Source organism: Ascaphus truei, unplaced genomic scaffold (genome assembly GCF_040206685.1).
Source record: "Ascaphus truei isolate aAscTru1 unplaced genomic scaffold, aAscTru1.hap1 HAP1_SCAFFOLD_787, whole genome shotgun sequence".
Taxonomy (NCBI): Eukaryota; Metazoa; Chordata; class Amphibia; order Anura; family Ascaphidae; genus Ascaphus; species Ascaphus truei.
In genome coordinates, this window is record NW_027457122.1 from 150,039 (window position 1) to 159,533 (window position 9,495).

Genomic DNA, 9,495 nt, shown 5'->3' on the forward strand with positions numbered 1-9,495 from the left:
CGAGCATTTGCCCGTTCTCGGCCGCAGCAGTAAACTGGCGCACGCCGGAGGGTGCCGGGCGCGCGCCGAAGCAGCGGAAGAGCGCCCTCTGATCGGGGCGCTCTCCCTCCCGCTGCCGGGTCCGCCGGGTCCCCCGGAACCCCCTGCCGCCGTCCCCCACATCGCGGGACAACAGGGCTCCCTCGGGGAGCCCTGGACGCGCGTGCAGGGGGCGCAGGCTCCCGATGACGCGTGACCGCGCGCACACCGAGGGGCGGCCACTAGCAAGCCGGGAAATCTCCCGGCTTTCGGAACCGGCCACACTTTAATAAAGTGTGTCGGTAGTGTATGTTTTTTCCTTGCATTTATAAATCTCTGTGACTGATGCTAAAGTCTCAAAAGGTCAGCTCTCCTATCTTGTGTCTCTCTGTGTCTAATATTCCTGTTGTTCATTCTAATGCTTCTGTTTTAAAAACACATTTCCTCTTTACTGGTTTCTTGGGAAGTGTGGTTTCCCCATGTCTGAAATTATGGCTTCCACTCAAACAGTCTTGAGCAGTAAATGTGAACACAATACCACTGATTCTTCAGAACTTCTCAAAGCAAGGAAGAAGAAGAAAAAGAAGAGAGGCATTACTGTGGAAGTTGCAGAAGGAATTAAGAATGAAAATTTAACCTCAGAGTGTGCATTTGATGAAAGAGATATGCTGCAGCTTAAGGCAACTCACAGACGTATCCCAAGAATAGTGGAAAAGAAGAAAGATGCCCCTACTCAGACGCTTCAAGCTGCACAGAAAGCGATTGATTGTCTTTATGGATGTTTAGATAAGGAGCAAGAAGCTAATTCTGCACTACAAAACTGTCTATCCTCAGCAATTGCTAAGTGTGTTCTCCAGGAGAAAGAAAAAGAGCAGTTGGAGAGTGACCTGGATGGCATTTCAGCTGAGCTGGAGAAGGCATATACTGATGCTGCTGAGAATCGGCGCCTCGCTTCTAAAAGTAACGAATTCCTGGAAATCTCTATGAAGGAAATTGACAGGCTTAATACAGAGCTTAAAGTCTCCCAGGAGGAGGTTTGCTACTTCAAAAAAGAGATGGAAGTCGTTCGGGAGGAGAGATGCTACTTGAAAACAGAGATACGTTCTATGAGAGACACCTCCGAAGAGTTAAATAGTAGGTTTGAAATTATAAACCAAATGAGTAAGAACTTCTCTGTCCAAGCCAGTGAAGGAGATAAAAGACTCCATGAATCAGAAGAGGAGAAGAGACTATTGATAGAAGAAAAGTCAAGGATGCAATTAGCGCTGGAAAAAGCAGAGGGTGACTGGGAAAAAGAAAAATATCAGTTGGAAAATGACAGGTTGATCTTGTCAAGTAAGCTGGAGAAGGCCTACGCTGATTCTACCCAGTACCAGACTTTCATGGCTCAAGTTGACGCAGCACTGGAAGCATCTCAGAAAGAGGTTCACAGGCTTACTACAGAGCTGGAAGCCTCTAAGGAGAAGAGTTGCCACTTCAACACAGAACAATGTTCATTGAGAGAAATCTTCAAAGGGTTAAATATCAGTTTTGAAACTGTAACCCAAGAGTGCAAGAATCTCTATGTCCAAGTCAGTGAAGGAGATAAGAAATTCCATAAATTAGGAGAGGAGAAGAAACAGTTGGCCCAGGAAAAGTTAGATGTGCAGACAGCACTGCAGAATGCAGAGAGAGTGCTGCAAGAAGAACATGTCTCCCTGGAGCGGCGCACACAAGCAGAAAATATGCTGCAGAGTCAGCTGCGAGAACTGCGTACACATCTGCAGGACACCAAGGAGAAATGGGTGAATGCTGAAGAAAAGCAGTGAGTTCTGCAGGAAGAAAGTTTCCAGACTGCCTACAAAATAAAGATGCTGCAAGATTATTTGAGTGTCCCCAAAGAACAGCATGAGGAGCTGAAGGCCACACTGAGCATAACCAGAGCCTCGCTGGAGGAAGAGCTGAAAACTCGAATAGCTTGTTTTTCATTGGGTGATGCCACGAAACGGCAGTCGCAAGAGGAGACCATGGAGAGCAAACTCTATGTTCCCACTTACCCATGTGAAAAGTCTGCACCCATCCTTGTTGCTCACATTCCTGATGTCCATGCCTCTGCAATGGAGTTGAACGTATCCATTGGGAAGTTCCAGATTCCAAAACTAAAAGAGATATATTGGTCCACGGAAAGTGAATATGTCCCCTCTGCCGCATGTGAAGAGCCTGATGTATCTGTTCCCGATGCCCCTGCTATGACGTTAGACGGATCCCTGGTGAAGTTCCTTGCTATGCCTAAAATTCTTGATGCTGATGCCAACGCTCTTGCGATGAGGATAAATGCACCTCTCACAGTTTTCCCATCAGCACTTGACGTACACATTAAGTTGGCCTTCCATCAAGATTTCCCTGAAGAGCCTGGAGGGTTGTCCGGAGTTGTTGCTGATCCCTATGTTCCTGCAAAACATGGAGTGTTTTCCGAAGGCCATCGTGAGTCGGCCTTCCATCAGGGACACCTTGCTAAACCTGGAGGGTTGTCAGGAGGATCTACTGGCTCCTCTGCTCCTGCTGTGAAGACAAGCGCACGTTCTTCCGTTTATCTACGAATATCTGATGCATCCTCTGCTGAGCCTGTGACCTACTCTGCAAAGTCAAGCTTACTGCTCACAGATTCTCTGGCGTTTGGTTGATGCGTCCTGACATTCAACTGTTCCGAGAGAGAATTGAATTCCTCTGTTGGCTTTCTGATGGACTTTTTCAGTCTGTACCTGTGGAGTACTCTCTGCCCGCTGACAAACCACCAGAGGTGGGTCACCTTGAGTCCACTTTTCATCAAGGCCTCCGGTAAGAGCCTGGAGGATCGTCCGGAGAACGCTCGAGAGGGGGGAGTAATGTCAGGATCGCCTAGACCTCCTGCCTAGCCATAGCTTCCTTGTCCATTGGGTGTGCTGCTGCCTTCTGTTGGCTCTGGGATCCTCTGTCTGTCTGTCTGTCTTCTTGTTGCTCCTGTCTCTGTCCTTTATAGCTTGCTTCCTGTCTGTTGCTTTTGCCTTTGCTTGAAGTCAGACTCCTAATGCACATGCTTCTGATTCCTGATCTGTTTCTGTACTTGTACCTTTATTATAGAAGTCTGTTCACAGTAAAAGCCCTTGCTGGTAATCTGGCTTGTCCCTGTTTGTTCCTGTTCTCAGTCCCTGCCCCCAGACCTGTCCTTGCTCCCCTGTCCTGTTCTAGTCTCCTCATTGCCGACCTCTGCTTGTTACCTGACTTCGCTACCTGCCGCCTGCCTCGGACCTCTGCTTGTTTCCTGACTTCGCTACCTGCCGCCTGCCTTGGACCTCTGCTTGTACCTGACTTCGCTACCTGCCGCCTGCCTCGGACCCCTGCTTGTGACCCCTACTACGCTCGTGCTGTTTCGGCCACCGAGATCCTACCCGCCACAGGAGTCTCCCGTGACACCAGGGCCAGTATTATTACATATTTATTTTATTCTATTTCACATACGGCATTTGTACGTTTTTATTGATTCAATTTGGGAAGCGCCACAGTTTCTGTTCCATTGGGGTATTGGTTTTAAACATCTAAAGCAGTCACGTGACTCTCCCCCCTCCCCAATAAATCAGCTTGTTCCAGTTGGTCAATTAGCAGCACACAGTTAAAAGAAAACAAAACAAAACAAAAAAAAAACACCTTTGATATTCAAACATACCAAAATATCAATACTACAGGCCAGTGGGTAATTCTTTTAAAACAGGACTTGCAGATCAGGGACATACCAAAATATCAATACTACAGGCCAGTGGGTAATTCTTTTAAAACAGGACTTGCAGATCGGGGACATACCAAATTATCAATACTACAGGCCGGTGGGTAATTCTTTTAAAACGGGACTTGCATCAGTTCCTCCACAGGGAGAGGTGTAGAAAGAGTGGACTGAAAGTGGGGGGCAAGCCTAATTGTTGGGGTTTTTGGAGACTGAGCTCGCTCGGTCTGCCGTTCTCGTATCCGGAGGTCCATTCTGATACAGAGGGTAATCAGTTCCTCCAGATCTTTGGGAAGATCCCGGCAAGTCAGTTCGTCCTTTAAATGCTCAGAAAGCCCCTGCCAAAATGCTGCCACCAGAGTTCATTATTCCAGCCCGTCTCCGCAGCAAGGGTTCGAAACTCAATGGCATACTGGCCTGCGGTACAGATTCCTTGTTAGATTCGAAGGAGTGCAGCTGAAGCAGAGGAGACGTGACCGGGGGCGTCAAATTCTCTTTTAAATACCTGGAGAAAGGCAACAGAGTCGTTGATCGGTGGGGATTCTCTCTCCCACAGAGGGGAAGCCCAGGCCAAGGCCTCATCTGTTAGTAGGGAAATTACATATACTACCCTGGATCAGTGAATGCTGTACATGGAGGGCTAGAGTTCGAACTGAATCGAGCATTGGTTCAGAAACCCTCTACAAGCAATATGGTCCCTCCATAACACAGAGGTGTCGGGATCTGTGGTTCCCAGGGTGTAGGGGGTGATGGGACTTGCGCCGGGGAAGCTTCCGGTAAGGGCAGTGCAGAGGTAGAACCCACCTGAAGTGTCTCTTGTCGGGTAAAAATGTCCTGAAGTCAGCTTGAAATAAGTGCCAGCTGTTGGTTTTGCAGGGCGAGGCGTGTCTCATGCTTCCGAGTAGTTCCCCTTGGAGAGCTATGGCTCATTCTACCTCAGCAGAGTCCATATTGGCCGAGCATAATGTGCTCGTCTCAAATCAGGAGGCGGACCCGCAGCAACTCCCTGTGGTAACTGCAGCCTTATAAAGCAGGCTATCAGTACCCAAAATGGCCACAGAGAGCAGAAGGGGCAGGAGAGACAGAAAACCGGGACCGAAGTGAAAACCCGGCACGGATCAAGCAGAGTCCTTACACTGCCAGAGAACACCTACGGTCTGACTCCTAGATACCCATCCATACATTACAAAAATGGAATGTTAGTTAAGTATTGCCAAAACAAGGCCTGGAAACCTAGGGAGAAATCCAGACATTAATGCTCCGACTGCCAGATACCCATCTATATATAGTAACAGCCCTACTGCCAGGTGACCATCCATACTCTAACATTTCCATGCACCCATTGTAAGGTTTCTGACTGCAAAACAGGATACGAACCCGCATAGCAGAGGTAGGGAGTAGTACACCAACCTTGGCCTGAGATCTGAGGCCTGAGAGGCAGGGGTAGTGAAGTTCAATTCCGTGGTCGAGGCAGGCAAATGTTAGTCAGGTCCGGTTCCGAGGTCGAGGCAGGCAGCAGGCAAAGAGTAGTCACGATCAGTTCCAAGGTCAAGACAGGCAGCAGGCAAAACAAAGGCAAGGCAGCGCTCAGACAGGACAAGGTAACAAGTACTTCTTCACGAGCACTGACAGGGAGCAACTGCCTGCTATTTAAAGGTCAAAAGCAGCTGCTAGCACCGAGGGCCAGAGAGAGGCTGATTTCCTGTCAAGAAGAGAGGAGCAGGAATTGCCAGGAAGCAAGATGGCCACTGTAGCTTCAGTGAGGGTGAGAGGTCACTTCCAGTCGGCAGCATCTTAGGTATCTGGACAAATCACTTATACCCATCAGTACAATATCTCCCTCACTTCAAGGCACGCATCCACACATTGATACTCTCACTGCCAGGAACACATCCACACATTAATACTCTCACTGCCAGGCACACATTCATACTCTCACTGCCAGGCACACATCCACACATTAATACTCTCACTGCCAGGCACGCATTCACGCATTAATACTCTCACTGCCAGGCACGCATTCACGCATTAATACTCTCACTACCAGCCACACATCCACACATTAATACTCTCATTGCCAGCCACGCATCCACGCATTAATACTCTCACTACCAGCCACACATCCACACATTAATACTCTCACTGCCAGGCACACATTCATATTCTCACTGCCAGGCACGCATCCACACATTAATACTCTCACTGCCAGGCAGCTAACCATACAGGATTTAAGCACACACTCATCTCGTGAGATTTTCCTGTAGAGCCATTCCCTGAGCAGTTAAGTAGTTTAGCATTGTATGAGCAAATGTGCCCAGCAGAGTGCAGCGCGAGGAGGGTCCGGATGATAGGGGTTTTGATTGGAGGAAGATGGCGCTGTGGGAGGAGCTCAGGTGAGGGAGAGGAGGAATGAGGCTGTGGCAGTGATTTGAGAAATAGGAGTAGGAGCTCAAGAGTCATTGGCCCAAGTACCCGGCTTAAGAACCATCCACCAAGAAATACCCACAGGACAGTGGGAATGGTACTGTGCATCATAGCTGCTGCCCTGACAAAGTATCTTATTGTCTCCCTTTCCCAGCAAAGTCCACTTTCCTTCAACCGTATCCTAGAAAACCCCTTTGGCAACGAACCATGAACCCGAAGAGTGCAAAACTGAGGCATGATGAGAATTCTCAAATTAACCCAAACTACTAAATAGCACACAAACACATTTTATTAACATCAAACGTTTGTTACGAAGCATTAATTGATATGTCAATTTCATTTTGAAGTCTACATTGCATAACATGAAAACTGTATATGAAGAATGTTACATTTTGTAGACGATTTTAGTGTGTGCTATACTAAAGTTATACAATTTAGTATGGTTCTCAATCAAATATAAACATCATGCAAATTAATGTTTGCTGTTTTAATTCTGGACTTTGTTTTTGGAAGAAATACACTTAAGCAGGTATTACAATATCCAGGAACCATATTACAATCATAATGAAAACTTTTTATTACGCAATTATTTTCTCAACGTTTTACACTTTCCATTTGGTGCCAAGCAATTGAAGAAGAAATTTGTATGCTGCACACCACAAACAAAACAATGCATTCAATATTAGCGGTGCTGCTGGGTCAAGGGGTACCTGTCCTGGTGATCCTGATCTGAACTGAAGATAAGGGAGATCCAACGCACAACGGATTTGCTAAATAGAAATTTATTGTGCCACACGTTTCGACCATTAGATCTTTCTCAAGCCTGTCACTTGAGAAAGACCTAACTGCCGAAACGTTGTTTGACACAATAAATTTCTATTTAGCAAATCTGTCGTGCGTTGGATCTCCCTTATCTTCAGTTTTAAGCAATTGAAGAAGCCTCCACAACTGGAGCATACAGCCATATATACATTCAAATACATCGGCACGCAGATTGCAACTTTGCAATGGGACTGGAATAACTACTGTATTTATCATTGATATAGGGATTATTATAATTCTATAGGGTAAGTAATATACCACCGCTGCATAGTAACTTTTTTTCACTTGGGGTGTTTGGGTTTTAACTGTGGGGGAGACTCACTACGTGCCCTTTTGGCGTATCACACGGCGATCAGGCGTTAACTTCCTTTCTTATCAATGGCAATCACAGGATCACAGTGCGATATCCCGCGTCCGCGCGTAGTGAGTCCTGGCCTTTTTATTATGTTTTTCTTTCTGTAAGAACTGTCAATTCTCTCAGTGGCTTAATTCAGGTATTTGTATTGTATTGTTCTGCACTAAATTACCTGATCCTATATTTGCTGATTATTAAGATTTTTGCTGTTTTGAACTTTGTGGCCATAACAAATGTGTATTCTCATTGTGCTTAGCATGTTAGCTGTGCTGTGATCTATAAGTGGTACACAATGTTAATCTCAGTCTTCACTATACAACACTATGCTTTTCAGGTACTTCCACCACTGATATATTTGACAGCAGTATGTATTACGGTGTGTGACAATATAATAACACTGTATACTAAGTATATAGAAATGCATGTAAGTGTTTGCATATTCTTCATTTACACGTTGCAAAGCCTGTAATTCATATTTTCAATCTCATGTCACAAAGAGCACTCAAGTACTCTTCATTATAAGGATCACGTTTATGGGCTTTTTCATAGCAGTCAATTGCTTGCATATTCTCTCCATTCTGCTGATGGACAAACCCAAGCAGGGCAAACCCAGTGGCATCTGACGGGTTTCTTTTTATTATTCTTTCAGCCAACTTGTTCAAATTCTTTTCAGATCTTTATTTTGTTTTGGTTCGAATGCTTATCATGAGCACCTCTTTGTGATGTCTTATGGCTTCAGATTCGGATTTCCTGTGATATTCTTCATAAACTCCATAACTGTTGTGGATTCGTTGCTTCTCTTCACATGTGAGATTTTCCATGCTTAGCACTTTTTTAAATGTTTCTTCTGCTTTTTGGTATTGATTTCCGTCAGCATACATGTTTGCTAGATCAATGTGTGCGCATTCAAAAGATGTTTTCAACTCCAGAGCCTTTTCAAAGTAAAATGTGGCATAACGAATCATTTCCCTTATTTGTTGTGTGTAGGTACCAGTGGGTTGAAAATTGAACTTTGCAGCCTTTGCATCTCTTTTCAGTTGTATCATATTTTGTCTGTAACAATGACCTGCCTGGTGGTGAAGAAATCCAGAGCTGGGAGTCAGTTGTATTGCTTTATGCAGAACATCAAGAGCCTCCTTCGTCATTCCTTCTCTCCTGTAAAATTTTGCAACATAGCGAAGTAGATATGGATAATCTGGTGTTTGTCTCCGTGCTTCCTCAATGCACTTTTTGGCCTCTTTAGCATGGTTTAAATCATGATGTTTCAAACCAAGAAGAGCCCTGACCACTGTATCTTTTGGATTTAGCTGCACGGCACGTTTCAACAGTTCCAGTGATAGAAGTTCATTAGTCGGGCACTTGGTTTCCTTGACACCTTCCAAGCGATACACTGCAGTTGCATAGCCCGTGTTCCACTCAGGATTTTCTGGGTCAATTTCAAGAGCCTTCTGAAAACATTCTTTGGCTTTTTCATAGTGTTCTCTACAAAATGTTAACACACACCAACCATGTTCACCGTATATCTCAGCAAGCAGGACATTGCTACTGAGAGCGGTTTCAAACTTCTTGTGAATTGTTGCCACCTTGTTAATATAGTCCTGAGCCTTTTCTAATTCATTTGTATGATAGTACAGCCATGCGTAGTTACCATAGGTCACAACGCATTTAATGTCTCTTTCATCAGATTGCGTTTTTGGAATATGCTCTTCAGCTATTCCTAGCTGGGCAATGGCTTCCTCATTTTCGCCTTTCAGATGTTTTATATAGGCCAACGAATTGTAGATCATGTATCTGCGTGTAGTGATTAAAAATTCAACTTGATCGTTAAGCCGCTCTTCCATGTCATTAATATCACAATCCTTTGTCGGTGACCACCATGTAAAAGGGCACTCCAGCTTCAAGAGGCTGGTCTTCAAAGAACTCTTTAAAAGCTCACTAAGAAAAATAAAAGAGATTGGGCATTAGCTTGTGTAGCCATGCATAATAATGACTGCGTACATCTTCTCTGTTGGCAGTAAGTCCTGGTAAGTACAGGCCTGCCAACAGTAGTTATGGAGGTTTTCCCTCACACCCTGGTGTGGTGCCCTGTGTTTGGAAGGGAGTGGCTGTATGCTCTGAGTCCCTGGATAGTGACATCAGA

General features: G+C 45.4%; 1 pseudogene; it reads right to left on the reverse strand.

The window, feature by feature from the left end:
- Window positions 1-6,458: 6,458 nt before the first annotated feature.
- On the reverse strand, window positions 6,459-9,290 carry LOC142486217 (interferon-induced protein with tetratricopeptide repeats 5-like; annotated as a pseudogene).
- Window positions 9,291-9,495: the final 205 nt, after the last annotated feature.